This window comes from Acromyrmex echinatior, unplaced genomic scaffold (assembly GCF_024713525.1).
Source record: "Acromyrmex echinatior isolate Ae372 unplaced genomic scaffold, ASM2471352v2 Scaffold20, whole genome shotgun sequence".
In the NCBI taxonomy this organism is placed as follows: domain Eukaryota; kingdom Metazoa; phylum Arthropoda; class Insecta; order Hymenoptera; family Formicidae; genus Acromyrmex; species Acromyrmex echinatior.
Window position 1 is genome coordinate 1,055,107 of NW_028259054.1, and position 17,557 is coordinate 1,072,663.

Consider the following 17,557-nt stretch of genomic DNA (forward strand, 5'->3'; position numbering starts at 1 on the left):
CTCAGAGATTAATCGAGTTTTATTGATTTTAATTCTAATAAAAAATATAAATTGTCAGTAATTTTTTTTTCTGAATAAAATTTTTATCTTCGACTGTTAAATTGCTCGTTTTTATTCAATTGTTTTTATTAACAAAAATGTATTGAAATATTTTAAAATTCTATCTAAAAGATAGAAAAAAAATAATTCCCTAGTATAGTAACTCCATAAAAATAAGAGTGTTTAATTTGGACTAGAGAATAGTCCGATTTGGAACCAATAGTTCCAAATCGAATCAGAAAAAGCATTTTTACACTATAGTTCAACATAGGTGAGAGATATGTCAAAATAGTCTCAAGAAAAAAATAAAGGGAATTAAATGATCTTTCCACCTTCGGACTTTATTTACGTCTTTTTTTTTTTTTATATCGGAGGGGAAATGTCTAACGCATACCCCGGGCCTCGGGGGAGAGGCCGGAGTTATATGGGGCTTGCATCCACTAAAACCTCTTCTGGTGTCCTGAACGGGCTATAGCTGAGAGGTTCCCAGGAACGCGTGCAGCATACTTCTGGGAGCCCTTCTGGTCAGTCGGCTGTTGCCGAATCGATCCCGCCCGGGGTTTTGTCGGAGAAACGGCCCCGGGCGGCGCGTGGCACGGACTGCCCGAATCGGGCGCTGGAGGGACACCACCCCCGCGCCCGCCCTCCTGTTGTTGTTAGGGGGGGGGGGAGTTGGAGATCCCGGCCCCCGCCACCCAAAATGAAACCCCAGCGACCATCCAAGGTGAGGCCCAAATACTTGATGGTGAGCTCCACCGGGACGCGGACTTCATCCACCATAATTTGTGCCCGAGGGAGCACCCCGCTCTTCCCATCATGGAAGAAAATGGCTTCCGTTTTAGCGGGGACTACTCTCAGGCCCAACTCCCTTATGGAGCCGACCATGCACGCCACTGCGACGTTCGCCGCACACACGGCTCTTTCCCAGGTCCCCTTTCCGCGCCCCCGGCAACCACCAGCGTGTTTGCATAGTAGATGACGTGACAGCCGCGCGGAGAACGGAGTCGTATGCGACGTTCCAGAGTAGGGGGCCCAGCACGGATCCCTGTGGAACGCCGCACGACGTATCCCTCCGTTGCTGGAGTCCCTGCTTGTTGTGGAAAGCTCCAGCTGCCTGTCCCGAAAGTAGTCCTCAATGGCCACCAGTTAGGGGGGCAGGAGGTGATATTCTCTCATTGCCCCCACTACCTGGCCCCATGGCACACTGTTGAAGGCATTGGCGATGTCAAGAGATACCGCCAACGCCACCTCCCCGCCCGTGGTCATCTGCTCCGAGAGGGCACGGACCTGCCTAATGGCATCTACCATGGATAACTCCTCTCGGAAGCCATATTGACCGCGGGACAGGTTAGGACTATCCCGGGACAGGTGCCGGACGATGCGGGCGGTGATGATGCGCTCCAACAATTTTCCCGCATCGCCCAGGAGGCCTGTACGCGGAGGGACTCTCCGCCGGCCTGCCCTCCTTGCGTAGAAGGACAAGTCGAGCCCTCTTCCACGACCTGGAAAAGCTTCCCTCTTTGAGGCAGCTCGTGTAGAGCTGCCTCAAACGTTCACCCATGATGGAGGCCGCGGTGAGCCAGCAGACCCTACCGTGAATGCCGTCGGGTCCGGGCGCCCTCAGGCGGGCGAAGGCCTTCCCCATCTCCTCCCCGGTGACGCTCAGCTCCTCCGTCCATCCAGACGGGGGGCCAGCCCGGGATATTTCTTTCCCTGGTGGGAAAGAGGGCGGCCACCACGTTCTCCAGGAACCGAGCGTCCAGGGTTTTCGCTATCGGGGGAGCGCACGGACGAAGCTTTTTCGTCACGATCTTATAGGATCTCCCCCACGGGTCTCTGTCCAGGGAAGAGACGAGCTCTCGCCAGGCGTCGGCCTTCGCTTTCCTTATGGCCGCCCTAAGGGCACTCCTTGCGTCTCGGAGCACCCCGGCGGCTTCCTTCTTCTCGTCGGTGTCCCGCCGCCTGCGACGTGTATACATCCTCCTGATGGCCCGACGCAGTCTGGCCAGCTCCTCGGACCACCAGTAGGCTGCCCTTCTCGCCATTGGACAGCGGGACATCGACGCATCGCACGCGCGCGACATGGCGTCCCCGAGCCACTCGGCCTCCTCCTCCACCGTGTTGGCCGGGTTTCGTTTCGGCCAGGTGGAGGAGAGGAGGCTCACCTCGAGAGCGCCGGGGTCCAGCTTTCGCAGGGCCCATCGACGTTTCACCTTTTATCGGCGGCGTTTACGTGACACCTCCGCGGGGGTGGACACCAGCTCCATTCGGATCAGCCGGTGATCCGACAACTTCCCTAAGGAGCCGGCGTCCATGTACCATCTCCTGATTCTGATGACCGCCGCGGAGGTCGCCTACATCAGGTCGACGATGGACTCCCCCCGGGCCTCCACGAAGGTGCTGGCACGGCCTCTGTTGAGCAAAACGAGACCGTCGCCACAGCAGGGTGCTGTCATCCCTGGAGTCGATGGATGGGCGATGGATGGGGAATCCCACTCCAACGCGTGGGCGTTGAAGTCCCCACCCACTAGTCAGCCTGGGAGAGTGCCGGCGCATATGCTCCAGGCGTGGAGACTCCAGGGAGTCTTCCAATTCCCTCCTGCCTAGGCGAGGAGGGAAATAGCACTCCTCGACGTCGATGGGCCCCCACTCTACTAATGTGAATCCCTCCCCCGCCGATGGAATTATCGGCATTAATTATGGGAATTATCGGGGTGTCGCGCGCGTGCAGGCTGACCATCGTCACTTGATCCAGAGAGTCCCCCGCCCAGTTGGGGTGATTTTCCGGGATTCGGTAGGGGTCAGCGGCGATGGCCAGCCCTCCCTCCACTCGGCGAGGCACTGCATGAGCATGTTTTGTGCCCCGGCCGAGTGATTGAGATTGGTCTGGGCGAGAGCGCAGGACATTATTTGGTCTCTCGGTCCTTGCCCTCCCCTGACGTCCATCTTGTCGGTCTCATCGGCTGCCGTGGTTGTCTCCGGCATGACAGCTATCGACGTCGGCCGCGGCCGACGGCACTGCCACCACCGTCGTCGCCGCAGGGATCTGTCCCGCGACGATGGGGGGGCCGCTGGGCTTCTGACCCCCCTCTTCCCTTTCGTCTTTCGCATCCGCCGCCGCCAATGCGGTACCCCGAGGGGCGGCCGAGCCCACGGCACGCGGGGCAATCGACCTTTGCGCGACACTCTCGTGCCGATGCCCCCGCAGAGGTCGCCCTCTTGGTCGCCTTTGAGACGACCTGTGCCCAGGTGCTCGTTGCCATTTTCCGCCGCGCGCGTTTCGTCCCCGGCTGGTTGGGGGACCTTAGTCGCGGGGTGACAAGTCCCTCAAGTCCCGGGAGGGGGCACGTTGGACGTGCTCCCCTTCGCCTTGGGGGTGACCTTTGTGATGGCCCCCCTCCTTCGCCAGTTGAGCGGGAGGCTGGCCGCCCCGTTTGGCGGGTAGTCGCTCCTCTCTCCTGGGGGATCCATTTTGGGACCGCGTCGTCAGAGCCACCCCCATCTCCCGCAGAAGACTAGACAGGAGCCGCTCGAGGACCCGCTCGATACTCCGGTCCTCGTTGTCCCCCCCCGTCGGTCTTCCCTTTCTTCTTCTTCTCCGGGGACTTTTTGCCGGCGGGTGCGACTTTATTCGTCGCGGCAGGGGGTTCAGTTCATTGCTTTGCAATCCCCTGCAGAGGAGGCCTGAAGTACGGTGTCCTCAGGTCCTTCTCTGTGACCACGACGCCTGGTCGCGGCTCCTCCCTCTCCGCGGGAGCGGCCCGTCTTGCCGCGGATCTCCCCCGCGTTTTAACAGGGCTGCGGGCGCCGGTCGAGCTCTCGAGGCCCGACCATTCCATGGTCGAGTCCCACTTGAGAGCCAGCGCCCCGTCCCGATCCGACGCCGCCGTACAGCGGGAGGTCGATCTCTCTCTTGCGGTCCAAAATCCTGGAGCGGAGGAGCACTAGCTCTCGATTGAGCCTTCGCCTCTCCGCCCAGGCCTCCGATCCAGAGCGGTCGGCACTGTCGTCGGCCGTCAGGCCGCCGTTCGCGCCATCGCCCGTTCTCGTCACGACTGAGAGCCGCGGACAGCTTGGTGTAGGCCGACCATAGGTCCCCCTTGATATTGGGACTTCTCCACCGCCTTGGCGATGGCGCTCAACTCACGCGTTGCCGTTGTGCGGCAACAGAGCAGGGGTTTCTCGTCGTATTCAAGGGCGAGCTCGACGGCCTTCTCCTCTTCGCATACATAGAGGCGGGTTCCATAATGGCCAGGGTCAATAATGCTCCGGGTCAATAATGGCTCGGTGGTCCCTCCTAGTTGGCGGGCCTTTGCCTTTTCGGCCCTCTTCGCCCTGACCTCAGCCGTAAACTTTCCCACGTGATCGGGGTTCAGGGCCGGCCTCCCTGTCGATCGTTTCGTGGTCTCCCCCTCGGAATCCGAGGAGGAGATCACAAAGTCGGCTGTTCTCTTTCGGCCCTCCCGGCTTTCGCCCCCCGAGGAACCCCAGCGAGGCCGTCGATGCGGCAGCCTCGACGCGGACCCCGACCTTGCTGCAAGCAGAGTCGGGACGCGCCTTCCGAGGGTTTCCGTCACCCTCTGTTTCGCTCGTAATGAGCGACCATCCGCCTCGACGATCTTCGATAACCATTTTTCGTCCGTGTTGTTTTTTGAGATTAGTGACATTTTATATTATGCCCACGGCCCGCAGCGGCTCCGCCAGTTAGGGTGTATCCTCACTCCTCCCTCGGAACCTGTCCAGGAGAGAGGGCCCCGAGTTACCCCGGGGAATATGGCATATGGCTCGGCTCCCCGGAATGTATCATCGGGGACACTGGCCTCCAGCCCCTTACTTCCTGTGAGCGGATGTGATGCAAGTCCATTCACGAATTTCGGAGGTCTCTCGCTTCCGATCACGAGGGCGAGTGGCGCCACTCGGGGCGGCCCCATGGACGGTTCACGGAAGCGGCGCCCCTTCCGGATTCTAGCCGCCGTGGCGACCAACAATGATATCCACCGCCCGGTGTCCCGCTTCGGAAGAGACGCCGTCGCGGAGACACCGGGCTACCACTTCTCAGCGCCCCTCCGGCCCCGGCCTCGGAATACGTTCGAGCGGCCGCACGGCCTCTCTACTCCGGGAGAGACGGGGGATCCCGCGACGGACCAAGAGGTCCGCGCGTCCCCGTCCTCCCCTACGGACAAAGTCCACACCTCCCGAGGCGGAAGGAGCTCCGGTGCAGTGAGCCGAAGCTCTCGAGGACCCCTCCCCCCCCCCAGTGGCATGAGCCAGCCTGCAGCCAGGAGCACCCAACATACGGGCCGACCCGCCTTGCGGGAGCACCCGCTCGACGCATTCCGCGCCCGAGACCCAAGGGAACCACTCCACCCCCTCCAGGGGGGGAGGGGAGGGTCCCACGGGAGCCCGGGCGCGGTGGGGGTCGATGCCAGGGGCAGAGAATAGAAATTCCCCCTAACGGTGCCACCGGGCGATTGAAGTCAGGGCCGCCAACCCCTACCGGCACAGGGGACCGGTCCCAAAGGGACGGGACCTCCAGGAGTCCCTCCCTCTAGGTGAGAGAGAGACCCCCCTTGGGGTGCCGGACCCGGCATATAGACTCCTCCCGTCGCGGAGGAGTCCGTACAGGTTGCTCTTAGACCCCCACGAGCCGCAAAGCGACCCGCGGAGGAGCCCCTTCACCACGACAAGGCAACCCATGAGGGGGGGACTTTATTTACGTTTTATAAAGAGCAAAAACTGCAAATAGGTCCGACTTATCCCACTCTCTCCTATACTATGTATGTACATCCATGTATACTATATTTGTAGTAATTTGAACTGCACGCCGAATTATTTTCCGTACTTACAAGTATAAGTCCGACAATTAAACTACTATAATAATATTCCGAATTAAATTAAATTGATAAGCAATTTTTAATAATTTGCTTAATCAGGCATCATATTATTATAGAAAGATGTTAATATGCTGAAAAATAATTAATATGCTATAAATAAATTTATTGCGAAACATATTATTTCAACTGTTGTATTACATATTATTTCAGCAATTTGTCTGCAGGAAACTCAATTTCTAAATCTTTGAGCAGTCGCATAGCAAACTACAGAGGTGATTTTTTTTTTCAAGAGTTGCATTATCACATATATTTAGTAACAAAACAAAAATTTTTGCAATTAAACTCTTTTAAAACGACTTCAAAAAGTGGTTTAGATCTATTTCTCTTATAAAAAAATGGAATAATTCTGTTAATATAATATACGATATTGTATCAAATAGCCAAGGGAAACATTCAAGAGCTACCGTTTTTCTACAAATTTAAAAAAAATTTAAAAAGTGTTATTGTTAGAGGTTGAGACATTTTTCTTTTTGAAAAATCACTGGCTCTAATTTTTAAGATTAAGAGTTGTAACTTGCATTAATTTGTAAAGAAAGAGTTAAATTTATTGTTTCTAAATTCTCGAATCTTTTTGTCGTCAAAAAAGTTTTTAAGTATTTAAAAGTTTCAGTACGCGAGTGAGAGTGTGCAGAGTGGAGCGGGGGTATGGAGCGGGCGCCGTCATGTGAAGTAGGGAAAACTGAGCCGCTCGGCGCTTGCTATGTCTGATTTCGTACATTTAAATTAGCTAAACTTGCATTATCTCAGCAATAAATTAACCTAGAAGCATTTTTTTTAAATCTGAAATAGGACGACGAGATATTAAAAAATATTCTAACCAACTGTCGCAAAGTAATTGTAATGAAATTTTTAGTTTCAAGTTTCTTGAATTCTTATTTCTTCGATTTATTACTAATGTTAGGGAGAGGACCTCAATGTCCCCGTTGCGCTATGTGGAGCGCTTTCTCTTTGTTGGAGACTTGTGTCTCATGCCTTGTGGCTTGCCCGAAGAAATTGGCTGCGCGTGATAAAAGATAAAACCTTGCCTTGATATATTATAAAATACTTTATTACTTCTCGATTTGCACTCGCGTATACTATCAGGTCAAAGAATAAAAATACTGTTTTGTACCAGTCTTGTACATGTTCACCGCAAGGAGATCGCACGGAATCTTCTCGAAAGCCGACAGAGTGAAGCGCGGCGGTTACACGCAGGCAGCATAGTCGCGAACATGCCCTCCCCTTCGATGGATCCCATCAGCGACACGACATGTCGCTAACACGCCGCGATCACGCAGCAAAGCCAACGGGCTGGTAACAAGCCACACACACTCTGATAAGCGCCAACAACTAACACGTTTGAGTATGAAATGCATGTCTGATTAATAAATTTAAGTCACATGAGCTACATTTCTTTATTTAATTCTGTAAAAAGCAACTTATTGAATTGTTCTGAAAAAAGTCTTAACAAAAAAATTATTAGGTATTTCAATTGTGTATTCGGATACCGGATATTTTTTATACTAAATTTTTTTCTAATAATAAATGATTTTATTAAGACCATATTGAAATTAAATACTAAGTAAGCACATTAAAGCCTATAACGATCGAAGCTAGATCTTTTCATGCCTAAATAATTCAAAGTGAATTATATATACATATATATACTATATATGTACATTATTGTACATGCATATATATTATATTTTATAGCTATTCAAACTGCTAAACATTTAAGATTCAGCTAGAAGACTTTGATTTCTATAGTTTGTGTTATCACGTATACGGTCCTATAATAAATTATATTGTTTATTACGTCGCCTAAAGAGACGTTGTTCCTTCATATGCCAATTATTGCGAAGAATATTATTAAGGTCTCGGTAATCTAAAGGCTTAGGACGCTCGCACGAAATGCAAGAGATCCGGGTTCGACTCCCGGCCGAGGAAATATTTTTCGCAATAATTAATTATTTATAGATTTTAATATGTCATTCAACATTATTAAGATCGTTTCGAAGATGCGAATAAGCATAAAAAAATTTGTTAAATTGCTAGTCAATTTTATTCGTGATATTACTGCGATAGTTTAATGGAGTTAGCGTGTCAAAACTGAGAAATCATTTCGGCGCGCGTTTCTAAGAACTATTAGGTGTACTTTGCTTCTGCCGTTTTCCTGTAGATGGCTTTAGCGGTAAGTGGTGGTCGAAATAAATAGATCATAGACGTCATACAATAAACTTGGGCATCTGTCGACATAACCCCATAGTAACATTAGTCGATTTGTGTCTGCATCATAAAGTTATTCTCAATTGAAAATATCAGTTTACGAGCCTAATTCTCGTCATTTGCGGGAGGTTTTAATTTTTTGCTTCAATATGAAGAAATTTGCGGTGGAGGCTCATCGAATGCTCTCAAATACTTATGGTGAGGCCGTTATTAGTGAAAGAACGTGTCGTGAGTGATTTCAACACTTCAAGAACGGTGATTTTGACGTGGAAGAGAGGTTTTCGAAGATGCAGAATTGGAGGCATTACTTGATCAAGACTCGTGTCAAAATCAAGAAGAATTGGCACGATTGGGAGTGACTCAACAAGCCATTTCAAAACGCCTCAAAGTCATGGAAATGATTCAGAAGCAAGGAAATTGGGTGCCGTACGAGTTGAAGCCGAAAGATGTTGAACGGCATTTGTTTGCTTGTGAACAGCTGCTTGAAAGGCAAAAACGGAAGGGATTTCTGCATCGCATTGTGACTGGAGACGAAAAATGGGTTTATTATGATAACCCCAAGCGCAGAAAATCCCGGCCATGCTTCCACGTCGACGGCCCAACCGAATATTCACGGCTCCAAGGTCATGCTCTGTATTTGGTGGGATCAGCTCGGCGTAATGTATTATGAGCTGTTAAAACCGACCGAAATAATCACAGGCGATCAGTATCGAACTCAATTGATGCGTTTGAGCTGAGCATTGAAAGACAAACGGCCGCAATACAACGAGAGACACGATAAAGTGATTTTGCAGCATGACAATGCTCGATTCCATGTTGCGAAAGTGATCAAGACATACTTGGAAACGTTGAAATGGGAAGTCCTACCCCACCCGCCGTATTCTCCAGACGTTGCTCCCTCTGACTATCACTTGTTTCGATCAATGGCACATGGCCTGGCTGATCAGCACTTCCGGTCTTATGAAGAAGTAAAAAATTGGATCGATTCGTGGATCGCCTCAAAAGATGACCAGTTTTTTTGATGCGGGATTCGTACGCTGCCCGAAAGATGGGAAAAAGTAGTGGCCAGCGATGGACAATACTTTGAATCATAAATGTATAACCAGTTTTGTTTACAATAAAGCCTCGAATTTCAGGAAAAAAACGGCGGAAGCAAAGTTGTACACCTAATACATACATAGTATATAAACTTAACAAGAATTATACAAACATTTAAGATCCAGTTAGATTGTTTAAGGCTTTGATTTCTATAGTTTGTGTTATCACATATACAATCCTATAATATATTATATTATCTGAATTTTTTTCGCATATTTCCCACACGAGTTACTAGTTTCAAACATATGCATTTTCTTTTCGTGAAACGAAATGCCAGTTTACAATTTTTTTCTGAAATACGTACGTTTCTAAAGGTACAGTTTTTTATGCTGTCGATCGACGCTTATCTTTATTATCAAAATAGGTCACGTTTTCAAAATTGTCGCTTGATATTCGTCAATTTTTATCACGATCTGTTTTGACGCTAAAAATGAGCGTCGAGCGTCAACATGAAAAAGTACCTTATTTCTACTGGATGTACAGTCAGCAACTAAAAAGATTGCAACATATTTTTTTCAATGAGTTTTGGAATGCAGTCTGCTCACCGAGCGATTAGTTATTACTTATGGATCTATAAGTTAGAACCAATCACTCGGTGAATAGGCTGCATTCTGAAATCTATTAAAAAGAAAGTGTTGTAACCTTTTAGTTGCTGGCTGTACGTATTTTGATTACATGCGCATGTGCAATGCGTTGTGTGGCCACAATATATATTATATTTTAAATTGGTAATTATACAGTTTAGTCCTTCGCACCTAAAAAAATCAATGAAATTAGGCGACGCGTTTGTATATAAAACAAAAGAATCTGGTAGAAGAAAGCGTCAGTCTGTCCCACGAATCAAGATATTAATCGTTAAAATTCATGACTATTCAAGTTAGAAACACTATGATATAGCATGCATATTATGATCACTTCTTCAGAGCTTCCCTGGCCCTGAGCTCTTGCGTATGCATTTAGTTATTTGTCGATGAATTATTCTTTGCTTTGGTTAATTAAAAATAAACTTTTTTATTATAATTTAAGAGGGAAAACCACTGTGACGGGTTAAAAAAATTGATTTTTTTTTACATTTTTGTAATGTTTGGAGTATGAAAAATATCTCTAAAATATTATGTTGAAATTCGTAACGGAGCTGTAATAAATATAATATGTGATGGAGTGCGGTTCTACATAAACTATGTATAATCGGTTGTATAAAACTTTAAATACGTTTTTCTCGAAACGTTTTCTTAATTGGGCGTTCATGTATCTCGGCCAATTTTTATCCGAATGACTTGAATTTTGGACAAAATGTTTACAACAAAATTGTTCTCAGTTAAGCGTATGAATTTTTCAATCGGATTATTAGTTTTTGAAAAAAAAGTAACGGTTTTTTTCGCAAAATTGCGACTTTTTTCTTTAAAACAGCGCCATTTTGTTCAAAATTATTTTATCAAAAAATCAGTACGCTGAAACTACACTCTTATACTTTAAAATAAAAAAAAAATTTTATTTTAGAGCTCCCGTTCAAACGCAGCATAAGCTTCTGTGCTGCCATGTTTTTCTAGATGAGGTGCACATCAATAAGCTAGAAATATTAATATTATTTAAATTTTTTGTAATAATTTTGTAAATGTATGTACTTCGAATATATGAAGACAATAATTCATACAAGCTATCAATTTTCACAAAAAAATTCACAAAAATAGCCTTTTTTTTAGCCGTCACAATGGTGTTCCTCCTTAAATTATATCTGAGGGTACCCAGATAGATAGCTATTTTTTATATTTCTAAAAGATATCTCACCATGTTTTGCGATATCTTGCATTTTTTACGAAGACATCTTTCAAGGACCTAAAAGATGTCTTATGCTACAGTTTAAGATATCTTTCAGATACCTAGAGATATCTTAAAGATATCTTGAAGATATCTTGAAGACATCTTGTAGAAATCTAAAAGACATGTGAAAATTATCTAAAAGATATCTTTTAGGTATCTTGAACATATCTTTCAGATGAAGATATCTTACAAAGCAAATTCATATTTAGAAAATGAATAATAACATTGTCATGTTATGTTTTTTGCTATAAGAAAAATGTAACTATTATGAAAATATATTTTATTTATTTTTAACTTAATAGTCATATGATTATATGATATATTTATTACATATTCATTGTATTTTATTATTTTCATTACATATTCATATTCATTATATATATTTATATATTTTTTAAAAATATATGTTCTATTAAATATTCCGCATCTCTCTCCCTCCTCTCTCTCTCTCTCTCTCTCTCTCTCTCTCTCTCTCTCTCTCTCTCTCTCTCATTCTCTCCACATATTATGTGCAACATAATTATTTATATTATGTTGTGGCGACTGGCCACCAGAGGTCCAACGGGACTCGCTCGGATTCGCGTGAGCACCACAGCCACGCGAATTCCCTTTAAATAGAATATCAATCTAAATTCATTCCAGGCGTCTAAGGCAAGTCCCACACTTTACTGATAAATTTAATAGTGGGGGACCGGGACGAAACGCTGCGGCTGATCAAAAAGCTTCGAGTCAGGCCTCCTTAGTGGACACGAATATCATTTTCGTACAGACATCCACAATGTAAACATAATAAAATGATTCGTTAAAGAACACAACTACTTTAAAGATTAATTTTATTCGAAATGATGTTCTTAATTGAGATAGTGAAATTTAAAAAGTGTGTATACATGGCATCATTATAATAGTGTGATTGATTTTACAGATTTACATGATCATTTTTAGTAAAACACTTAAAAGTAAAACATTTTTTGACAAAAAAACTTTTTGACATGCAGAACGGGAATCATAGAATGTTATATCATTCACAATGAAACAGAGAGATTCTATTATCAAATGAATAAAATATAATTATATATATATATATATATATATATATATATATACACATACATACACACACAAACAAACAGTGTGTGTGTGTAGAATCGTCGTTATCTTAATAATTTTCTAAATGTTTACAAATTTCATAACTTCAAAAGCGATAAAAGACATTACCATTAGTTCAATTTTAAATTAACAGCATTGTCAAAATTAAGGTACATATATTAAATTTATTAATGCATATTCTTACAAATTACTTCAAGAATTTCTCAAAACATAAATAAAATAGTTTTTCATCACGTATTTTTTGAGTTACAATGCATGAATGTTATACAGTTCGTTGATATTAACATTACACAAAGTATCCAACCGATTGCTAAACCTTTTAATTTTCAAAAGCATCACTTCACTTATTAATTTTTTTAGTATTTAAAAAAGAAATTGATTTTTTAAAATATTTAAAAAAATTCAGCGTAACTTTTTATCCTGATTTTAATAATTGAAATCATAATAAAATTAATGATATCATCTTATATTTCCATTGAAATCATGAAATTTTCTGATGTATTTTTTATATTTATTATTGAGATATATTAACATAAATGTCATATTGAAACACTCTTCATTCATACAAGTTAAATTATATACTTATATACTTCAATAATTATATACTTCAATACATATATATAACAATACATAGGTACAAAACAAGTCACAAGTAACAAAATTAAAATTAAAAGAAAGAGGCAAAAATTATTTTTGATATTATAAGACATGTTCATTAGAGTTATTAATGTCGATAGAGAAAGTGTAAAGTAGTGTAAGTATAAAGAGAATAAAGACAGTATCTTGATTGAATTTATAAAACACATTGAAAATAATATAATTGGTCGTCCTAATAATATCATTAACTTTGTTAGGAATAATTCTTTCCCAATACTCAATAGATTCCATAACAATTTTCCTTCTCCTACTTTTACTAACAAACTGATTTTAGAATGGTTACGTATAACAAAAAGATTTATTAATAACCATCCCAATATCGTACTTATCACAAACGCCGATAAAGGTAGTGTTACTGTTGCTCTTGACAAGGAAGGTAGGGTCTACATATCAAAAATGGAAGAGATTCTTTGAGACACTAACACTTACGCGATCGTCGCGTTTGTGTTATTTACTTGTTGACGATCAAATTATAATAAATTTCATGTTTTTAAATTTATGACATGTTTTATTTTATTTTGTAACTGTTTAATACAAGTTTGTTAATTTATGATGATTGTTTTAGGCTCGTAGCCCTTTGTCTTTTTGTTTATTTTAATTTAATTATATTTATATATTTATTAACACATACAATGTACATAAAATTATTTCAATATTAAATATTTTAAAAATATATTTTATAAACAATATTTATAAGTTTAAAAGAATATTCTTGAAGCTTCCACGGGTGCTTTTTATATAAAGATTATGCGTTTCACGGGTTTCTTCCGTGTCCAGATCCATTCTTGGAATGTTAACGTTTCATGAATCTTGCAGTCCACTTCATCAAGGCGAGGAACAACCTGATACTGAGCTGTTCCTCCGAGTCGTTCCTTTTTATATTACGCTACTTCTTGGAGTGGGGAGAAAGAATTTTGAAAAGAATATTGGAACAATAATTTGAACTTTATCTCCTTTTTTTATATCTTCTTCAAAATAATCGTTTTCTATAAAATTTACGATATGAATCTCAAGATTATATTTTTCATCAACAATCCACAGCGAATAATTTTTTTAACTTTTCGTTATGTATGCTGGAAAAATTCAATCTCTATATATCCTTCCAACACCACGAAAATAAGAAAAGTATGAATGAAGAAAGTTCGTTTAAAGAAAAGAAATATTAAATCGGAAAGTCAATATAGCGAAATATAATAGTATCTTTCCGGTAATATTGATTAACTTCTTTAATTCAATGTGTACTTCAAATTGTGTACTTTTTTTATTAAACGAGTAATATGTGGGTGTGGATGTGGATGTGGATGTGAGTGCGCGCGCATGTGTGTGTATGTGTGTGTGAGACAATGCGTACAACTAATATATGTTTTTACTTGTATCACTTCAATTGAGTATTAAATATTATAGAAATTCTATGGTACATAAATTCGTTGCTCACATATAAATAATCAATATTTGATAGAACAAAAGACATATTAAACATAATCGATTTTAACTTTAGGGGTATGTTTCAAAACTTGACTCTGTCACTTCCGAGTATCTTTTATCTTTATTATCCATTGAATGATGAACAAGAATAAAAGATACTTGGAGTTGACAGAGTTAAGATTTTGAATGCTCAGGGAATCTTGCAATATATAATTTCTATTAATTTTACAATAGTTTATTAGGTATGTTCTCACACTATAGAAAAGTGTATTTTGTATTCACATCGTTCATAAGAACATGTGTCTTTGTCCAAATAATTTAGAAACAATAAATATAAGTGGATGCCTACACTGAAAAAAAATTTCTGAATTTTAACAAATATTTCTTTCAATATGGTAATTTCTCTTTACACAGTCAATCCCTAATAATTTCCGACTTTGACCTTGATCCTCAAGAAGATCAAGATTATTGACTTTTTTGTCGTTCGTTATTTGTTAAAAAATTATTAAAAGATTCTTTTATTACTTATAAGGAATATTTTTATGAATAGGTAATTTTCGAACGATTTTCCACACCAAAGTACTCCCACGCTCTCTACGTTAGGGCCGCACGACTTCCACGCGAAGTGACTCTCATCCTACCTCCGATACTTTTTAATGAACAACGATAAAATCGATGACCTTCTTCAGAGTCAAGAACATGATCTTTCGGATGTCATTTATGGGGCTGATTGTATAAACGTGAACTTTCAACAGTAATAACGAAATATTAAATTAAAAAATTAAAAAAATATTTATATATAATATATAAAATTACAATAAAAAATATATATATCATAAGAACATAAAAATTATAATTTAAAAAATTATATAAAATTACAATAAAATGAAGTTATTATAGAACATATAAAAGGAAGAGCATAAGAAACCTCCGCACAAGTTCTAGTTTGTGATATTTAATTATTATTACATTAATTAAAACATTAAACGTTTCGGCCACAATCTGGCCATCGTCCGTCTTCCAATAAGAGTCTTAAAACGCCATAGTTACTCTAGTTGACATTATTTCACCGTGTGTTGTATTATTATAAATTTCTTTTCTATTTTGAAGAATGCTTATACCATCATGTACAATGCCAATTGTCATATCATGAAAAGTGAGAAAAGAATTTCATAGTCTAATTTAAAACAAATTTGTATATCATTAATATCTTCTAATCGGAATATAAAAGAATAGAATCGTTACCTGTTTTACAGCAAAAAAATAACGATGAATCTCAAGTATATCCTTTGCACAATTAGAAATTTGTCGTGACATTGTGTGTTGTTATATCATATATTTTACCACTATTTATATATATGAGTCAACAGTTTAGAAAGTTCTAGAATTATTTATTAAAAGAGAGAGAGATCTTTCTTAAGAAGAGAAAGATAAACATCAAGCAAATCTTCCGTGTCACTTTGCTTATTGATACCACTTGTTTGGCCTTTTATATGTATCATTTCAGAAATTCTTCTTTTCATTAATGATTGTTCTGTCTAAAATTCTTATGTTATCCCAATCCAATTCATGCATCTCATTCAAATGGTGATATGAAACCACTGATATCTCGGAAGTGAGTTTTCTTATGTCAGCCTTATGTTCTTTTATACGAGTTTTTAATTTCCTTTTAGTTTGGCCAATGTAAGACGATTCACAGTTTACACAATTAATTTTATAGACTACTCCACGATGGTCATTCTTAAGCAAAGGATCCTTTCCAGTCTTTATAAATGTATTCATTTTATTCATTTATAAGCTATATTAAAGGTTTATAAGCTATATTAAAACCATGAATATGTGAAAGTTTTTTGAATTTTTCAGATACTTTGCTTAAGTATGGTATCGTGAAAAATTTTTTCTTTGAATTAACATTAGAATCACATTCATTATTAATTTCTTTGCAATTTTGATCTAAATTAGTTCTATTTTCCAATGTTTTTATTCTATTTTTTATTGTTGAAAATATGAATTTTAGAGGATAATCATTACTTAAAAGAGTGTGAATTAAATCAGAGATAAAAAATAAGAGCATAAAAAACCACAGCACAAGTTATAGTTTGTGATATTTAATTATTATTACATTAATTAAAACATTAAACGTTTCGGCCACAATCTGGCCATCTTCAGTAATTCAATGATATTCTTAAAAACGCAAAGTTACATCTAGTTGACATTAAATTCAACAGTCGGGAATTGTAATTAAATAAACATGTTCTTTTCTAAGTGAAGATGCTTCATACAATAATGTTACAACGCCAGTTGTCATATCAAGAAAAGTGTAGAACAAGAATTTCCAGATTCTGTTTTACAGCAAAAAAACTAAACGATGAATCTCAAGTATTTCTTTTGCACAATTAGAATTTTGTCGTGATATTATGTGTTGTTATTTTCAAATTTTTTGGAAATAACACAATGTCACTAGTAGGAGTGTTATTATATTTCATATAATAATTAAATAGAAATTGAAAATATACAATCCTGATACATAATGTATATAGAATATATACAATGTATGTACATATATATGTATTATGTACATAATGTAATTTGCATGTGAAGTTGGATTATCGACCTGCTACGAGATAAGTATTGCGAATAAGTAGTGACAAAAAAAGAAACTGTGGTGATGAGAGGCTTAAGGCGCGCATGTAATACTTTTATGTCTAACGAAGAGAATTCGAGACCACGCTGTATCAATTTTTTTTTAATTTCATCAAGAAATATTTATATATAAAAACACGAAAAGGAAAAGGGTTACCTAAGATTCCTTATTTGTGTTTACAATGTTGTAAACACAAATGAATCGTACATCACAAACATTTTATAAAATAATATTTCGTTTTATATTTATTTTTTATTCATCATTATCTTGCTTCACATACAAATCTCTAAAACAAGAATCCATGTACCCAAATTCTTTTTACACACTCAATCCCTCCTTTCAAATGGTATAGGACATATTTCAATTCGTGTTTCGCAGTTTGTGTCTCCTTATGTACTATAAAAATAAAGTATTATATATTTATTTATTTGTTATGCTTATCATATGAAAATATATCTTTAATTATTCTGAATATTTGTAGATGGAATGAAGGAGGAAAAAGATTTAATATGTTTAAATAATTGCAAACATCTAATGTAATAATTTAATGTATTTGCACTGCAATTATACAGTCCGTATATTATATAATTATTTTAAATACTTGGCATCAGTATAAATCAGCTATTGCAAGTACATTTATTGTAACGCAATACAATCCCGCCTTACA

The 17,557-nt window shown here is 40.4% G+C and overlaps 1 protein-coding gene and 1 long non-coding RNA gene across 4 annotated transcripts in view; one reads left to right on the plus strand and one right to left on the minus strand.

Annotated features, from left to right (window-relative positions):
* The window catches only part of LOC147906579 (uncharacterized), a 186,063-nt gene extending 173,961 nt beyond the window's left edge, over positions 1 to 12,102 (minus strand). The window contains exon 1 of the long non-coding RNA XR_015548361.1: positions 8,974 to 12,102. This is a non-coding gene — a long non-coding RNA (uncharacterized LOC147906579). The remainder of the gene's footprint in view (positions 1 to 8,973) is intronic.
* Surf1 (surfeit locus protein 1) overlaps positions 1 to 17,557 on the plus strand; it is an 85,729-nt gene that overhangs the window by 17,193 nt on the left and 50,979 nt on the right. The window lies entirely within an intron of this gene.